Source organism: Lepisosteus platostomus, unplaced genomic scaffold (genome assembly GCF_059453375.1).
Source record: "Lepisosteus platostomus isolate fLepPlt1 unplaced genomic scaffold, fLepPlt1.hap1 Scaffold_60_H1, whole genome shotgun sequence".
Lineage (NCBI taxonomy): Eukaryota > Metazoa > Chordata > Actinopteri > Semionotiformes > Lepisosteidae > Lepisosteus > Lepisosteus platostomus.
Genome location: NW_028291676.1, coordinates 478398 through 497235, shown reverse-complemented (window position 1 = coordinate 497235; position 18838 = coordinate 478398). Strand labels below are relative to the sequence as shown.

Sequence of the window (18838 nt, the reverse complement as noted above, 5' to 3'; positions counted from 1 at the left end):
TATTGCCATGTTACCAGAATTTGTAGCTGAAGTTTAAGACTAGTTGTGTTTTTATGATTATTGCCCATATGTTGATTGTTGATTGATTGTATACAATGTATAATTTGAAATACATATGTTTCAGGTGTGAATGTGTATTTTCAGAATACATTTCTAAACCTAATCATTGGCTTGTTTTACTTGTTTCTACACCTATAAAATCTATCTTTGATGTATAATAGACCTCTACCCATATACGTATAATAGACCTCTAATGTTATCCGTATAATAGACCTCTAACCATATACGTATAATAGACCTCTAAAGTTATCCGGAACTCCAACCATATATGTATAATAGTCCTCTAAATTTATCCGTATAATAGAACTCCAACCATTTATGTATAATGAACGTCTAAATATAGACGTATAATTGACGTTTAACTTTAGACGTATATTAGAATTTCATTCTAGACGAATTGTAGACCACATTTAGACGTCTAAGATATGCGTTTAATAGACGTATATTATACGTCTTTTGCCCAATGGGTTACGTCTCAACAGAAACGCTCTTTAGCTCTTTCAGCGTTATGCAGAGAACATCGTCTGTCGAGATCACTTTTGAGTCAGCGCGAAACGCCGTGTGCTGTCAGTTTGATTTCATATTGCTCGTAGCGGCGCCCGGCTTTTGTCTGTCAAACGTTAGGTTGCGCTTCTTCATGCTGCATCGTCGGCATGAGTGGAGCTTTATAAACGTCTGTACTTACTGCGCCCCATAAGAAATCGTTTGTCCCCGTTCAAAAGAGATTGTGCGATGTCCTGCAGCAAACCTTTGACAGTTTGAAAAGAGGAATTTATTCTGCTTCCTGTGCGTGCAGTAGTTACAAAGTTGAACGCCTTTACACGATCTGCTGCAGTTTTCAGTGGGCGGGCTTTGTCAAATGGCTTGGAAAAACGCACTGTGTTTCGGCTCGGGAAACATCATGAGCAGTGTCCTGCATGTTTTCTGTGTATAGCTGTCTTTTAACGCATACAGAATTCATTCGAAATCATTGATTTCTCCAATTAACAAGGGTCCCTTAAAGGATGAGTCAAAGTAACGTCTAATCGGATTAGTTTCCTTAGAGCTGGTTCAGAGTTTGCTCAAGAGTTTACCTTTCACAGATGCGCAAAGAAGAATGTTGGGGGTGCACGCTTCAAGGCGCCTTACAGCTGTAGGGAGTGATTCGAGACGATTCATGGCGTGTGCTCGTTCCCATATATCGTACGACCCGGGATGCAGTGCTAGGATGACGTACAATACCGCTTGGGCACGTAACGGCGTTATATGCAAGTGCAGGACGTGAGGGTTTTCGTTTGTTTGTTTTGTTTTGCTCTGCTTTGCTTTGTTTTGCTTTCCATCGCGTTGGTAAGAGCGTAAATAAAAAGGCGATTCCTGCATCTACCACTAATGTAAGAGCTATTTCAAGTGCGACGTGGTGCGGCTTTTCAAATGCTTGTGGGCATTTCTCTGTTGTTGATTCTTTTTTTGTGTGTAACAAAGTGGCATTTTCATGTCCGGACGGGGAGACTTTATCATTCCGACATGAAGCCACCCTTAAGTCCTCTGAGGCGTGTCTGTCTGCAAGGCTTGTATTTTGGAAATGTTTTTTTGAAACGGAGAACGACTTTGAAATAGGCTTCCGCCGGCGCCTCGCGATCCAGGTAAGATTGTAGCAAGAACGCAGCTGCGGTGGGGCTTTCTGTAGTCGTGGCTGAGTTGTTAAGGCGATGGACTAGAAATCCATTGGGGTCTCCCCGCACAGGTTCCAATCCTGCCGACTACGTTGTCCGCCTTCAGTCGGTGTGTTTCGGCACAAGCAAAGAAGCGCGCCTCTTTGCTGTTCCTGGTGGTTTTAAAACGCCCAATCGCTTGTACCCGCTGCCTTGGAAATAAGTTCTTCAGCGTCCGCAAATGGCATTTTGCAGCTGGAAGCATATGTCGACGCGTTTTGCACAGAGCACCAAAAAAGCGTCTTTTTTGAAGGCCCAGGCACTGAGCATTGGTGGTTCAGTGGTAGAATTCTCGCCTGCCACGCGGGAGGCTCGGGTTTGATTCCCGGCCAATGCAGTGGCTTTTGCAGCGAGCGGCTCCATCACTTGCATCCCCTTGCAACTCGCAACTGAAAACCCACTGAAGCTAAGCAGGTGTGAGCCAGGTCAGTACCTGGATGAGGATGAGCTACAGGGAAAAACAAAGCTTCCAGCTGGAAGCGGTGTTAATGGTGCCGGCGGGGGGGCGCTCACCCTGAGGTCTGTGCGGGTCCCAATGCCCCAGTATAGTGACGGAGATGCTGTGTTGTAAAAGGGTGCTGTCTTTTGGATGAGATGTAAAACCGAGGTCACAGCGCTCTGTGGTCATTCAAAATGACCACCAAAACCTTTGACAAAAGCTCTTGGTAATTGATGGTCTTCAATAATGCTTCTCCTTTAGGTACATTTTAAATCAGCTGAAAAATGCTGTGAAATGGGGGGGCACTTCAGGCCAGTGTAGGATTTGGGTTACAAGAACCATGAAACTGCACGAGAAAGCCCGTACACTGAATTACACGGCTTTCTATTCAAAGGAGGACAAAAGAAATTCCCTGAGTTTGATTTTTTGCAGCACAGAGAGGAGCACTGTCGTGAGGCCGGTTAGCTCAGTTGGTTAGAGCGTGGTGCTAATAACGCCAAGGTCGCGGGTTTGAGCCCTGTACGGGCCAGGTCTAGGTCCAGGTCCCTGTTTGTGAAACAGGCAAATGACTGTCTCAGGGGCCCATTCCTCATTCTCAAGACACATGTATGCACTATGTACACCGTGCATTGAGCAATAGGGACTGAGTACACCACAGGTAAGGTTAGAAGTCATTCTGAGGTGCCACATGTGAGGGATACAGCTAGGCATCCGAAATGTAGGGTTTGAGACCCTTCAGGAGTACTGCATCCTCTGAGACAGACCCTGTTAAACAAATGATCATTTCTTTCGGCATTAGGGACTAAATATACTAAACATATGATGCTAAAATGTTATTTTCACATATATTAATGTAATAAATGATTGCTTATGCTTTATAAACAAATCTAATTCAAATAAAAGCTTAAGTTTTGTATTTATCTTGTACCATAGAACATGATTTTCTTTGTATTTCAAGCCCACAAAGTGTCCAAATGACGCACTACATGATATAAGGAAGATTATCACATGCATATCGGTATTATCTTTCTTATGAAAATGCATTCCTTTCATTACCTTTTACTTTTTAAAATGAACTCAAATTGAGTATAATGTAATAATTTAAGTAGAATAGATTCTAATAATATAATGATCCAGTGTTTTGCACTACTTCACTGCTTCACTGCTCTATGCCATCTGGAAATAAATCCTCAGACTGCTTACTGCCCTGGGCATGTACCAATAAATTAAAGGAGCACATCTGTTTATCACTGCGTTGAAGCAGGAGACACACAGTCTCTGCAAACACATCCTAGATACAGTGTTCCAGCACCTTTGACCTCATCCAGAACGTATCATTTCTTGAAAGGGATTGCTGTCCGAATGCACATCTGAATCCCAAACAGAATCTCTAGTAAAATACGATCATTTGTGAAACAGGCAAATGACTGTCTCAGGGGCCCATTCCTCATTGTCAGACACATGTATGGAATGCTTTCACCGTGCATTGAGCAATAGGGATTAAAAACACCGCAGGTAAGGTTAGATGTCATGTTCTATGATCATTTCTTTCAGCATTAGGGACTAAATATACTAAACGTATGATGCTAAAATGTTATTTTCACATATATTAATGTAATAAATGATTGCTTATGCTTTATAAACAAATCTAATTAAAATAAAAGCTTAAGTTTTGTATTTATCTTGTACCATAGAACATGATTTGCTTTGTATTTCAAGCCCACAAAGTGTCCAAATGTTCTATGATCATTTCTTTCATCATTAGGGACTAAATATACCAAACGTATGATGCTAAAATCCTGAAAAAAGGATGTGCTCCATCTCGTCAGTAGATTGGATTCCAAAACTGATTTGGGTCAATATACATTACCTTTGAAATTAAAGTACAGTCTACTGTAGGGAACCATCAACTTAGAAAGCATTGGCCTTCCCTGGGGGTCAGGTAGGTGCAAAAGATAAACCTTTATCCTATCTTTATCTTAAGATAAGTGGCCAAGCAGTATTTTTCCAAGTTTCACCAAGCACATCATGTTGCCATAGTAGACAAAGTTCTATAAAATGTTAAATAACTTTTAAAAAAAGTATCTTGGTCTTACAGTACTGTACAAGGTGAATTAAACTGTCCCTGGTAATAAAAAGTAATTAGAAGCATCTCAGAAATTTTATCTCTAGAAACATTAGCTGTTTTATATCATGTAATTTAGTGTGATGTTGTCAGAATTCAAGGACATTATCACACACAGAAATTGGTTCAGTTAAATCTAAAAAACACAGCTAAACATGGGTTTAAATGTAACAGAAGTCTCACCTCTTGTCAAAAGATTTAATTCAAGAAGCGATGTAATAAATGATTGCTTATGCTTTATAAAGAAGCTTAAGTTTTGTATTTATCTTGTACCATAGAACATGATTTTCTTTGTATTTGAAGCCCACAAAGTGTCCAAATGATGCACTACATGATATAAGGAAGATTATCACATGCATGTCGGTATTATCTTTCTTATGAAAATGCATTCCTTTCATTACCTTTTACTTTTTAAAATGAACTCAAATTGTGTATAATGTAATAATTTAAGTAGAATAGATTCAGGTAGGAAATATAGAGTCATGATGTTTATGGCTGACATCATTTCACATGGGTGAATTTTAAGCTAAGAAATAAAAACATTTACAATGAAGATACCATTGCTTAATTTTAAATGCCTTTAAAAAATAAATACCTCCTGAGAATAATTTGCCACTCCCAGATCCTTGATAAGGTACTGTTTGAATCCAATCAGGAGAGGAGCATCCAGGGAGTGCTTTCTATAGAGTCCAGCTTGGGCCACTCTCTTCCGGCCTGCTGATACTTTTTAACTACTCAGGGCCTGTAAGGATATAAAACACCGGTTTAAACATTTTATACCTATAAGACAAATTAGAATTTTAGTAAAAAATAGATACATCTGAAAAATAAAAAAGTCTTACTGCTGATAGAGTTCTTCAGAGCTCACATCTTCCCCTTCCTTATCCGCTTCTGTTTCAGTTTCTAGAGCAGCCTCTGGCATCTCTTCCTCCTGGACAGCGGCCTCTTGCTCAGGGCCGCTGGAATGCAGGTAGATTCTTTTCAACATGCTTTTACATAATATGTTGTAACAATGATTTCAAAAAGAAACTACAGAAGCCTTACAGATTAAAAATATCTCACCTTGCCAATGTGTCTTCAGGCTTCCCATGTACAAAAAGGCCCAAGGACTCTAGCAGTCTTACAACCACTATCCTGTTTGCCTCACCAGACACGATCTCTATTCTGTGGTAATCCACGATGACCCCGTTCTTCAGGTGATTCATCATGTCCTCCCTCGCCTGTTGAGAGGCCATCCTGATCTTTTCTGCCGTGGCGTGCTTCATACACGCCCTCTTCAAGTGAGCAGGAAGCTGATCAAGAGTATTCAGGTACATCTTGCACACCAGGGGAATCCGCGCGGGTTTCCTTTGAAAATAAATAATACCATCTGTGTATAGAAACAAGACTGATTTCTTAAATTATCCTTAATTTTCTCTCTCATAGTTTGAGCATAATGATTTTATTGCATTTATATAAAATGCAATAAATAAATAATGGTTTCATAAAAAAGTGAACACTTACTTGGTCTCAGTCACAGACTTTCCAATAGAAGCCATTGTGGAGTTCAGCAACTGCAGGTCCTAGAAGTGGGGAAAGAATTTTAAAAGAGAAATTGAATTACAATACAGAAGGAATGGCTGAGGGTTCACTGAAATATATAAATATACAAATTCCAAAGACTGAGTCCATATAGAAACAACTACCTTTCATTTTCAGTATAAGAAAAAAAAAACATTATCTTCCAAAGCATCATAAAATTGTCCCTTCTTCCAGACTCTACTTCTCTCTTGTAGTAGTATAGCAGACCTTTCCAGGTGAGCAGATCACAGAGTCCGAAATGAGCTTCCTCCATCAAGCAAAGTACCTGAACATGACTCTGTCATCATAAAAGCGCCCCTGTAATAAAGAAATTAAATCCGAAATCAAGAGGGCAGTTGCCTACTGAAATACAAGAAGTCATCAATTTTAACCTAGCAACACATTAAAGGCTGCATCTATACAAGTACGATTCTAGAAATGCTCACCAGATTACGTTTTAAGAAGGAACTGCGCCTCAGGTTCCGCCGAGATCTTAACTCGGATGGCAGGATTCAGAGTCCGGAGTGCGGACTGATGGCGCACGGAGGGTCCATATACTGTGGATCCCTCAGTGATCTTCCGCGTATTCAAACCGCCAGCGTGTGACTCCCCTGTCCCCGTAACCTCATTGCTCTGCTCTCTCCTCTGTGCAGCTGAGCCCGACTCACGGTAAAATGGAAAAAAATATGCCCTCGACGTGAGATTTATTCTGGAGCGAGCCAGTGTTGCGCATAGCTGCCTTCAAAGCAGTTAACCCAGGTTCGATTCCCGGCCAACGCAGTTGCGAATGTTTTCAAATGCTGTCATGAGCCTTGGATTGTGACTAGCAAAGCGAAGCCTTTTCAAAGAGCTAAAGCACTGCAAAACGGAATTGAAGGAGAATCTTACAGGGGATTCTGAGCAGTGTCTGCATACATGCAGTCAGATAAAGGTGCTGAAAGCTTGAGCTACTCTCAATGTCATGCTGCCCTTCCCCGGAGTAAATCTGTTACATTGAAAGAATGCTTCTGGCAGGTTCAAAAAGGGACCCTTGTTAATTGGAGAAATCAATGATTTCGAATGAATTCTGTATGCGTTAAAAGACAGCTATACACAGAAAACATGCAGGACACTGCTCATGATGTTTCCCGAGCCGAAACACAGTGCGTTTTTCCAAGCCATTTGACAAAGCCCACCCACTGAAAACTGCAGCAGATCATGTAAAGACGTTCAACTTTGTAACTACTGCACGCACAGGAAGCAGAATAAATTCCTCTTTTCAAACTGTCAAAGGTTTGCTTTGCGAACGCTGCAGGACATCGCACAATCTCTTTTGAATGGGGACAAACGATTTCTTATGGGGCGCAGTAAGTACAGACGTTTAAAATGCTCCACTCATGCCGACGATGCAGCATGAAGAAGCGCAACCTAACGTTTGACAGACAAAAGCCAGGCGCCGCTATGAGCAATATGAAATCATACTGACAGCACACGGCGTTTCGCGCTGACACAAAAGTAATCTCGACAGACGCTGTTCTCTGCATAAAGCTGAAAGAGCTAAAGAGCGTTTCTGTTGACACGTAACAAGCTCGTTTCTTTCTACCATGATATCACCGTGACCAAATCTGTCTTTAAACACCTTGCTCAGTCTCTGACGAGATTGTCAAAAATTGCTTTCGCCGATTGTATTGCAAACCGGCGGAAGCGGGGTATTGGGAAAAGTTTTCAATTAGCAATAATCGCGCCTCGGCTAAACCTCACAGGCTACGATACTGCCACTGCGCAAAGCTGACGGTTGCCAGGCAACCGCGGGGATCCTATGGAAATCGTTATCGATCGTCTCATGGCATGTCGTTGCTATAACGCTTCATATTTGTCGTCTTCTTCTTCTTCTAGCTTGAGGTTTTGAAGAATTTCATGACAGACAAGGGCTCCGTTGGGAACAAAGGGCGTTGTGAGAAAACCGTTGCTTATTTTCAGCAGCAGAAATACAACCCTTTAAATACAAGATGACAGAACAATGACGAAGGGCATGCCGGGAGGAACTCATGCACTACAGAGGAAAGGGGGCGGGCACGTACAGTTCACATTCAAGCCACAAGTACTCTTCTTGGATGTTGCACAAACAAATCCTAACGTCTTGAAAGCATTGCAGCATGTTTGTGTCCCACTTCCCGTGGCTGCGGGACGACTGACACGAACGGACAAACACAATCTGTGGCGTTTAGCGTGACATAGTCTTGCAGGCATCGTGCTGTCTCACTGCAATATTATACCGCTGGAGGAAACAGTCCATCTGGCCATGAAACTCATTTGAACGTCTAGCTACAGCAACTAACAATATCATGATTTATTCAGGATGTGTGGAATCAGCACGTCCCGGAGACAGCTTCCGAAATCGTGAGCATTCTCTGGTGGTAGGGGCGTTCAAGATGGCGCTCAGGTGGGAGGTAAAGTTTAGTGGTTGGGGAGGTTTTTTGGGGTTTTCATGACCTGAATGTTAATTTTTGCTTTTTTTGACTACAGAAAAATAAGGACTTAACACTAGTTGTTTAAACTTCAGTTATAATTGAAAGAAAAAACGATTTTTTTTTAGGTTTAAAAAGTCCGATATGAGTAACACTGGGAAAAGAAAAGAGAGTGCTGGGTCTTCGAAGGAGAAATCTAAGATACCTCAATCGTATATGTATAGCACTACAAAAAAATCGATGGCAACTAAAGGGAAAAGTGAAGCAGCTGCAGGGGCAGCAATAGGGCGGAGGCGCCGCGCGCCCGGCCGACGTGTTGGACCGGTGCGCTTTACGTGCTGAAATAAACACGCGAAAGCCCCGAAATGTTTCCAGAGTGCTGTGCACTGGAGGTTTTTGTCTGGTGAAGACTTGCCTGGTGCTCCTCCGTGCAGATTGTTTGTCCTCCTCCAGTGCGGGACGAGCCAACACAAGGGAGCGCATTCGCCAACATCCAGGCACGCAATGCGATTTGGAAAGCAGCTCCTTTCCAAAGAGTTGCACACGAACGATCCTTCAGTCCCGCTCGGGGGGCACGGAACCCCCGCCACACATAGCTTCAAGTAGCGAGTCAGGCGCCAGGGCTTTCGCTTACGGCCACACCACCCTTAACACGCCTGATCTCGTCTGATCTTGGAAGCTAAGCAGCGTAAGGCCTGGTTAGTACTTGGATGGGAGACTGCCTGGGAATACCAGGTGCTGTAAGCTTTTGCTCTCCCGGCCAGCAGGGGTCGCCGTTGGTGCCGTAGGCTTTGGGAGGAAAACCTGCAGGATGGAAAGGTGATCTATAGCCTCATCTCTAGAGATGTTTTGTTGCTGTGGCATGTGTGTGACCCATATTCAAAAAAAAAAACCCGTCTGTAAAACGAATATCGAAGCTGCCTCTAAATCTGCAAATGAAGATGAGTCGATAAACCACTCGTTTTTCGTATAACTAGACATTTATTCATTTGTTACCGATTTCATTCATTGAGCACGGATACAATAGAGGTACAGCCATTCACTGTTTGACATGTCTGCACTGGTACAGAACCGAGCAATCAGAAAACGGGTGAAACTGTCTTTAGACTCAGCATACAGTACCGAGGCCCCCCATGACCAAATAAAGGCTAACCTCGATAATCAGCCTAAAGAACGCAGACTACAGCAAAACGACCGACTTTGAAAAGGGAATGAACGTCCGGAAGGAGTAGTGGAACTAGCTTGAGATGCTTCTCCGGACCCCTAACTAAAAGCCAGCGAGAACCAGCAGCGGCGTCCACTCCTGTCGAACCGGGATCCTTCCGCAGCCACGCAGCTCGTGGTGTCCTAACCCTCCTGTATCTGATTTTGGACCAAGCACATCAGGGGAGAGCGCGAACGCAGTCCCCCACTACCAGAAATTATGCAGTCGAGATTCCCACATTTGGGGAATTCGCAGGGGTCAGCACAGCCGGAGTGCAATGGCCGAGCCTCGCCCTGGGTGAACCTCCTTCTTGATCAAGGTATCTCCCCTGCCAGGTAAGTATGAGTTAAACAGGCCCCTGCAAGCGGCCCGCACCCACAGCACAAATCGCGCAGCCTAGGCCACCTCCTCGCCCCGCACGCCACCGCCTCCTGCTGGGCCCACTCTTTCACACACTCACACGCCACACTAACACTCAAAAGTGTGGGCAAAACGAGAAAACGAGCGCGCCGTTTCCTACACATCTGCAGTCGCCGTTGCGCATTCGCAGCATGTCCCGGGATGCAATTCGGCCTCATTTGCATAACTCCAGACCGGCAGATCGCCACGCAAGCTCGCGACGTGCGCCTGCCACACACCGAACAAACCTTTTCAGCAATTTCCCAAAAAACGGGCCTGCTCGCCTGCCCACAAGGCTCCGTCTCTTACCTGCTCTCCAGAGCCTGCTGCCTTCTGTGCTTTTCTCTCGGCACCGCTGCAGTGCACACAACTCCTGCAGCGGGAGGGGGGGAGAAAGTTCCCGCGCTCCGCCGCAGGGAAGGCTCGCTCCGTGCGCACACGTCCTTTCGATGCCAGTCCAACAAGTGCTCCGCATTAGCTGCGTCGGGGCTCCGGCGTGTCGCACCTCACCTCACCTCGCACTGCCCCCTCCTTGAATGTCTGCCGCTGGGCATGCCCCGCTCTCCTCCGCCTTATCTTATCGCGTGTGAGCACCGACAATGGCCACAATGCCGGGGAATGGCACCTGTAAAGTGTTAATTGGTGCACAGGAACAGCCCGTCTCGTCTCGGGGGGGCAGGCTTCAGAGACAATACAGCAAACACAGCGGGGCGGGGGAAGAAGACGACACCACACATGCGGGTACATTCAGCTCCGGCGGGAACGAGACATTTGTCGGTCTTTTCAAGTGCCGAGAGCCGAGCAATCCTTCACTTGTATCGTTTCTCCCCGGTGACTAGATCTGGCCCTGCGACTCTCGACTGGGCTCACCCCCGGGGCAGCCCAGCAGGTGTGAGCCTGGCCGGCACCCGGGTGGGAGATTCCACCCCGGAAAAGCTCCGGTTGCTGCTGCTCCTGCAAGAGGTGTGACTGGGACCAGTAGGGAGCGCTCACCCTGCGGGCTGTGTGGCTCTCTTACGCCCCAGCCTCCTGATGGCGACACTCTGCTGCACAAACAGGCGCCGTCCTTCGGGGGAGGCGTCAAACCGAGGTCCCGACCCTCCTTGGCCATTAGGAAACCCCAGGGCGTCTCTCAAAAAGAGACGCCAGGGTTGTCCCTCTGGTGTTAGTGCTCCCCTTTACCCATCAGTCGGGGTCTCCTCCTAATCCCCGTCTCACCTGTAACAATCAATGACGAGGCCCCCCTGTCCGTGAGATTTAGTACTCGCGCAAGAGACCGGGGGCAGAGCGCGAACGCGGTCCCCCGCCCCCCACAAAGTGCGCGCTCCGGGTTCCCTCTCGGGGCCCTGCAACACAGCGGAAGGGCAGCGAGAAGGAGCCTCTTGCTCTGACGCCGCAAGGCCACAAGAGGGCGGAGGCGCCGCGCGCCCGGCCGACGTGTTGGACCGGTGCGCTTTACGTGCTGAAATAAACACGCAAAAGCCCCGAAATGTTTCCAGAGTGCTGTGCACTGGAGGTTTTTGTCTGGTGAAGACTTGCCTGGTGCTCCTCCGTGCAGATTGTTTGTCCTCCTCCAGTGCGGGACGAGCCAACACAAGGGAGCGCATTCACCAACATCCAGGCACGCAATGCGATTTGGAAAGCAGCTCCTTTCCAAAGAGTTGCACACGAACGATCCTTCAGTCCCGCTCGGGGGGCACGGAACCCCCGCCACACACAGCTTCAAGTAGCGAGTCAGGCGCTGGGGCTTTCGCTTACGGCCACACCACCCTGAATACGCCTGATCTCGTCTGATCTTGGAAGCTAAGCAGCATTGGGCCTGGTTAGTACTTGGATGGGAGACTGCCTGGGAATACCAGGTGCTGTAAACTTTTGCTCTCCCGGCCAGCAGGGGTCGCCGTTGGTGCCGTAGGCTTTGGGAGGAAAACCTGCAGGATGGAAAGGTGATCTATAGCCTCATCTCTAGAGATGTTTTGTTGCTGTGGCATGTGTGTGACCCATATTCAAAAAAAAAAACCCATCTGTAAAACGAATATCGAAGCTGCCTCTAAATCTGCAAATTAAGATGAGTCGATAAACCACTCGTTTTTCGTATAACTAGACATATATTCATTTGCTACCGATTTCATTCATTGAGCACGGATACAATAGAGGTACAGCCATTCACTGTTTGACATGTCTGCACTGGTACAGAACCGAGCAATCAGAAAACGGGTGAAACTGTCTTTAGACTCAGCATACAGTACCGAGGCCCCCCATGACCAAATAAAGGCTAACCTCGATAATCAGCCTAAAGAACGCAGACTACAGCAAAACGACTGACTTTGAAAAGGGAATGAACGTCCGTAAGGAGTAGTGGAACTAGCTTGAGATGCTTCTCCGGACCCCTAACTAAAAGCCAGCGAGAACCAGCAGCGGCGTCCACTCCTGTCGAACCGGGATCCTTCCGCAGCCACGCAGCTCGTGGTGTCCTAACCCTCCTGTATCTGATTTTGGACCAAGCACATCAGGGGAGAGCGCGAACGCAGTCCCCCACTACCAGAAATTATGCAGTCGAGATTCCCACATTTGGGGAATTTGCAGGGGTCAGCACAGCCGGAGTGCAATGGCCGAGCCTCGCCCTGGGTGAACCTCCTTCTTGATCAAGGTATCTCCCCTGCCAGGTAAGTATGAGTTAAACAGGCCCCTGCAAGCGGCCCGCACCCACAGCACAAATCGCGCAGCCTAGGCCACCTCCTCGCCCCGCACGCCACCGCCTCCTGCTGGGCCCACTCTTTCACACACTCACACGCCACACTAACACTCAAAAGTGTGGGCAAAACGAGAAAACGAGCGCGCCGTTTCCTACACATCTGCAGTCGCCGTTGCGCATTCGCAGCATGTCCCGGGATGCAATTCGGCCTCATTTGCATAACTCCAGACCGGCAGATCGCCACGCAAGCTCGCGACGTGCGCCTGCCACACACCGAACAAACCTTTTCAGCAATTTCCAAAAAAACGGGCCTGCTCGCCTGCCCACAAGGCTCCGTCTCTTACCTGCTCTCCAGAGCCTGCTGCCTTCTGTGCTTTTCTCTCGGCACCGCTGCAGTGCACACAACTCCTGCAGCGGGAGGGGGGGAGAAATTTCCCGCACTCCGCCGCAGGGAAGGCTCGCTCCGTGCGCACACGTCCTTTCGATGCCAGTCCAACAAGTGCTCCGCATTAGCTGCGTCGGGGCTCCGGCGTGTCGCACCTCACCTCACCTCGCACTGCCCCCTCCTTGAATGTCTGCCGCTGGGCATGCCCCGCTCTCCTCCGCCTTATCTTATCGCGTGTGAGCACCGACAATGGCCACAATGCCGGGGAATGGCACCTGTAAAGTGTTAATTGGGGCACAGGAACAGCCCGTCTCGTCTCGGGGGGGCCGGCTTCAGAGACAATACAGCAAACACAGCGGGGCGGGGAAAGAAGACGACACCACACATGCGGGTACATTCAGCTCCGGCGGGAACGAGACATTTGTCGGTCTTTTCAAGTACCGAGAGCCGAGCAATCCTTCACTTGTATCGTTTCTCCCCGGTGACTAGATCTGGCCCTGCGACTCTCGACTGGGCTCACCCCCGGGGCAGCCCAGCAGGTGTGAGCCTGGCCAGCACCCGGATGGGAGATTCCACCCCGGAAAAGCTCCGGTTGCTGCTGCTCCTGCAAGAGGTGTGACTGGGACCAGTAGGGAGCGCTCACCCTGCGGGCTGTGTGGCTCTCTTACGCCCCAGCCTCCTGATGGCGACACTCTGCTGCACAAAAAGGCGCCGTCCTTCGGGGGAGGCGTCAAACCGAGGTCCCGACCCTCCTTGGCCATTAGGAAACCCCAGGGCGTCTCTCAAAAAGAGATGCCGGGGGTGTCCCTCTGGTGTTAGTGCTCCCCTTTACCCATCAGTCGGGGTCTCCTCCTAATCCCCGTCTCACCTGTAACAATCAATGACGAGGCCCCCCTGTCCGTGAGATTTAGTACTCGCGCAAGAGACCGGGGGCAGAGCGCGAACGCGGTCCCCCGCCCCCCACAAAGTGCGCGCTCCGGACTAATGACTGAACGAGCCTGGTGAATACTCATCACGTGGCACAATGAGAGCGTGCAGTCAGCTGTCCAAGGCAGCAACCTCATTGCTCGTTCAAAAGAACACGTACTGAAAACTCATCACCACTATGTCGTAAATGAGCACCGCGATCGCTTGTTGTCATGCGTCCTTACTTGGGAAATGCAGAAGCAAAAACTGCCCTCTCTCAGCCACCGAAACGTGTGCGGCTCGCCTTGCACTCTCTGCGCCTCGCATATTTATGGAGCTGTCTGCTCTTCTTTCTGTTGAAGTACGCAAGTTACGGGGCGTACTGCACACTATGATGTGCTCAATGACAGCTTTCAAGATTTGAAAACTATGAGCTTCATTGCTCAAGTCGAACGAATGTGGTTGTTACGCAATTGATGATCAAACGCACATATTCTAACGATGCGTGAGAGTATGTTCTAAAGGTCCCTGGCTCGATCCCGGGTTTCGGCATTTTGTTTCATCGCGCCCTTTGTTTCTCTCTCCAGCGCCCTCTGCCTAAAGTGACGCGTCCCTTTCTCAGCCCGAAACGCAAGCGAGACACCAGCAACAGTCCCTACAGGTTTCCGTAGTGTAGCGGCTATCACGTTCGCCTAACACGCGAAAGGTCCCCGGTTCGAGACTGGGTGCAAACAGCTTCTTCTTGCACGCTCCTGCACTTCACAGAGGTCTTGAACCACCAGTCATTTGTTCCCAATGTATTTCCGGTGCCTTCATGCACTCTTGTACCAAACACATGTTTTTTCTGTACCTGGAGCCGATCATTTGCAATTGGGCTGTGCCGACAGACCAAGACGAGCTCTGTCGGCTCAAAAGCAGCGCAACACCTGCGAGAACAACAGAAAGATTAGCATCCAGCGGGGGCTTCTTAGTGAGCCCAAGATCTAATCAAGAATCGACTCCAGAAACAGGGCTTGGCGCATTGTTCCATACTCCGACCACTCTTGGTGTAAACAGGTCCCTCCTGGTCTCTGCATGAAATGCACTTTCCTGCGTTTGCTTTGGTGTAACTGGCTTCCCATGCATGGGCGAATGTGAAGAAGATCCTTAGTAAGTCATTGAAGAAACCCGAGAAGAGGTCGGAGTGGTCTCTGTCGTTCATCAACGATCCAGTCAGGCAGTACTCCTCTGTAAAGCGCCGTTCGTTCACATCAATTGGCTTTTTTTTGCCTTCATTCGTGCAAGTAGTAAAAGCAGACGCCCCTATTCTGCCGTGACCCGGATTCGAACCGGGGTTGTTGCGGCCACAACGCAAAGTACTGACCACTATATGATCACGGCGAGTTACCGATACACACGTGGCAGGGCGGAAAAGGCTGTGCTCTCTTCGTGTGACATAATTCGGGAAAGTCCTGACGTTGCATTTCAACTGAGCCCCAGTATACATCGACCCTTCGACACTCTGAGTGACAACTCTCTTGCGTGTTTTCTCATATTTATGTAGTTTGCTTGCATGATGCCCGGAACAGCAGGGTTGTGCACTCCCATATGGTCTAGCGGTTAGGATTCCTGGTTTTCACCCAGGCGGCCCGGGTTCGACTCCCGGTATGGGAACGTGTCACTTTTGCCTCCTGCTTTCCAAAAGATCAGCACTGTGTACGAAGGAGCCGCATTAAAACTACTCAACGTGCAAAACGTGCGAAAAGAGGGGGCGCTTGTTTCCAGCCGAAACTTCTCGCGTGTGAGACGAGCTGACCATCGCTGCAGGAGGTGGGAGGGTCACTCTGGTAGACAGGGCTGACCTTCGGCAATAGGATTTATACTCTCCAAGATGATATTTGCACTTTCTGGAGAGGCGATTTTCTCCACTTCAGTAGCCCGATTTCGTCGATTGCGTGGAGAGGGCTGTAGAATGTGGCGCCGTCTTTCCTGCTCCATCCATGACAGGCGTGCTGGTCTCTGGAGAGAGAGCACGGTCCATCAGCGCACCCCAATAAAGGCACTGGAAGCAGCTGAATCGCATTGGCGAAGCTCAGCGCTGGGCCGCTGGGCACATCTGACCACAGTTTCCGTAGTGTAGTGGTTATCACGTTCGCCTCACACGCGAAAGATCCCCGGATCGAAACCGGGCGGAAACAGACCAGACTTCTTCTGTCGTCACGCACAAAAGGGGATTGGGGATTCGCCTAGTGCTGTGATCGAACAGACCCACTCACCTCTTAGTGTGGCGGGATCTGCACAGTGCATGTCGCAGCGCATCCTGCTTTCACTTCAATGCGCGTCCTGATGTACCCCGGTCTCCCGCGTGACAGGTGGGGACAGGTGACAGGTCCTGTACTAACGAGGAAGACATCGCTCTCCGACCCCCGGCATTGTATCCCGACCCACCGTGCTGGAAGCCGACTCGTGCTGTGATTCCTTTACGGAGCAGAAATGACAACCGAGGAGCCAAGAGATCATTTCAGCATTTCGCGTCTGAACGGAAAACACAAACGACCAACTCGGAATGACTTGCCTTTGACGCTTATATACCTCTTAGTGTGGCAGGATCTGCACAGTGCATGTCGCAGCGCTCCCTGCTTTCACTTCAATGTGCTTCCTGATGTCGAGTCGTGTGCCGTGCGGAGGCTCTGAAAGCGAGAGCAATGAAAAGGTGCACGACACTGTGAAATAAACATAAATAAACGCATATATAACGTCGAAAACACATCTAACACTAGGAGTATACAGCACTCTGCACAGTGTACGAAGTAAATTATTTTCGCAGTAATTAATTATATTTACTATATTTATTATACACGTGTAAATTAATTACTGCGAAAATAATTTACTTCGTACACTGTGCAGAATCCCGTATACTCCTAGTGTTAGATGTGTTTTCGACGTTATATATGCATTTATTAATGTCGTCGATTTTACGGTTGCAATTCGACGTTGATTATACGTCGAGGCGACGTATATATACGTATAGCCGTATTTTCGCCGTGAATATACGTATATTCGACGAATCAATGCCCACAGCTTGGCATACAAGGGTTTTGCGGAGGGGTCTTGCCACCTGCCTGAAAAAAAAACAGTAAAATGTTTGAGTGCCTATAGAGTTTCTATTTTTATTTTCTTGAGAAAAGTTGATACCATTTCCTGGAAACCCCGTCCCCCATCAGTGCGCGGTGCCCGGGGAAAAATCTGTAGGGGGGCGTCTGAAATTCTGAGCGGGGGTGATATTTCGGTTGAAACGGAGCTGTACGGTGCAGCTACCCAAATGAAATCTCGCAGCTATGCCATTAATTAGTGCTTTATGATAGAAGATATCGACTAGCAATCTGGTATTTGCGATGAAGTTCAGTTTCACATTTTTCGTCACTCTCACTGGAGAGTATTGCCTGGAGCGAAAAGTACCATAAGCGTTCATTTTTGCAGCTACATGGACGTTCTGAATCGTTAAGAAAAAATGTTGTAAAACCAACAGAAAGCACAGACTGCTATAACTAGTCCTAGTTATATAACGATTTTAAGTATAATGATAAACTACTGCAAGGAATCGGTCCACCTGAGCAAACAGGATCGTAATGTTGACACTCAATAACGACACTGATATGTGCAGTTCCTGGACGGATAGCCCTCCTGCCCATCAAACAGACTGAGTGACTGTTCGTGTCATTTAGTGTTGTCTGACCATTGACAAAGTACAACTATTTTTTTAGGGCGCAAATTAAGTTAGGTAAATCTTTTTGCCCAAAACTGAAGGGGCAACATTCCCCCCTCCCCCCGTGATGCCAGGCCTGTCCCCATCCTATTCCATAATGTCATTATATATAATACCATACAACAGTGACCGATCCTTACTAACTACATGCGTTAAAATTGCACATCAGCTCATAGCAGGGGGCACATAGCCGCGATGTATTATCAATGTTATATTTCAACCATAATATCGACAACATTAATAAACGCATACGTTGAGAAAATATCGAACCCAGCATATTTTCCGGTTATATACCACAATGCATTGCTAGTATTCGTTGGTCACAATTTTGGACACGTTTTTCAAACGTAGAAGTATATCCGCAAATATCTCAGCAATCCTCTTTTGACGAGTAAGTATGAACAATAATAATACTATCTGAATACATACAGATCTTTCTTAATATTATTTTGATTAAAATAGTACGTGAATAAGCAAAAAATGGCACATAAAATAGTGTGAATGGGGAAGATGACACAAAATCGTTTTGCCGTTTCTCTATTCTTATTCTATGTTGTACTTTCAAACTTTGGGTACTCTTTAATTAGGACAGACTTTATTGCTCAACTGCTATGAAGCAAGCCAAATTTTATACATTTATTTCAGTTTTGAGCTTAGTAAACCGTTCACTTTTTAGATTATACTAAAGAAGATATTCATCATCATTTATTTGGGAAGTAATATTATATAATTTTCTCCTAGCTGCGGTGCTGAAGTCCCACCCTACATCAACAGAAAAAGAAATAAAGGAGCATGCAATGTGTTACTTGAAGAATGCATATGAAAGACAGGGGGCCAGGAGATCTGGACACTGAAAATAATAGGTTTTTGGTTCTAACTGTTAGGACAATTAGACAGGGTTTGCAAATAGTGGAAAAAAATCATCTTAACTTCCATTGTAATATTTTTTTTTCTTGGAAATATAGAAGTTGTACATTTTAAAATGTATATTTGAATCAAAATGTGGTTTTGAGTTAGTGTGTTAATGTAATTAGTTTTGTGTTTGTCATTACTATACTGTATATTGCCATGTTACCAGAATTTGTAGCTGAAGTTTAAGACTAGTTGTGTTTTTTATGATTATTGCCCATATGTTGATTGTTGATTGATTGTATACAATGTATAATTTGAAATACATATGTTTCA

General features: G+C 46.8%; 5 non-coding genes and 2 pseudogenes across 5 annotated transcripts; 4 read left to right on the top strand and 3 right to left on the bottom strand.

Annotated features, from left to right (window-relative positions):
* Positions 1–2017: 2017 nt before the first annotated feature.
* trnag-gcc (transfer RNA glycine (anticodon GCC)) lies at positions 2018–2088 on the top strand. The gene has a single exon. It is a non-coding gene; the product is annotated as a tRNA-Gly (tRNA).
* Positions 2089–7502: 5414 nt separating this feature from the next.
* On the bottom strand, positions 7503–7644 carry LOC148632710 (U4 spliceosomal RNA). Its single transcript, XR_015934242.1, has one exon. It is a non-coding gene; the product is annotated as a U4 spliceosomal RNA (small nuclear RNA).
* A 1306-nt stretch (positions 7645–8950) lies between these two features.
* LOC148632709 (5S ribosomal RNA) lies at positions 8951–9069 on the top strand (annotated as a pseudogene).
* A 636-nt stretch (positions 9070–9705) lies between these two features.
* LOC148632708 (U1 spliceosomal RNA) lies at positions 9706–9869 on the bottom strand. The gene has a single exon (XR_015934289.1). It is a non-coding gene; the product is annotated as a U1 spliceosomal RNA (small nuclear RNA).
* A 1808-nt stretch (positions 9870–11677) lies between these two features.
* On the top strand, positions 11678–11796 carry LOC148632707 (5S ribosomal RNA; annotated as a pseudogene).
* A 636-nt stretch (positions 11797–12432) lies between these two features.
* LOC148632706 (U1 spliceosomal RNA) lies at positions 12433–12596 on the bottom strand. Its single transcript, XR_015934259.1, has one exon. It is a non-coding gene; the product is annotated as a U1 spliceosomal RNA (small nuclear RNA).
* Positions 12597–15489: 2893 nt separating this feature from the next.
* On the top strand, positions 15490–15561 carry trnae-uuc (transfer RNA glutamic acid (anticodon UUC)). Its single transcript has one exon. It is a non-coding gene; the product is annotated as a tRNA-Glu (tRNA).
* Positions 15562–18838: the final 3277 nt, after the last annotated feature.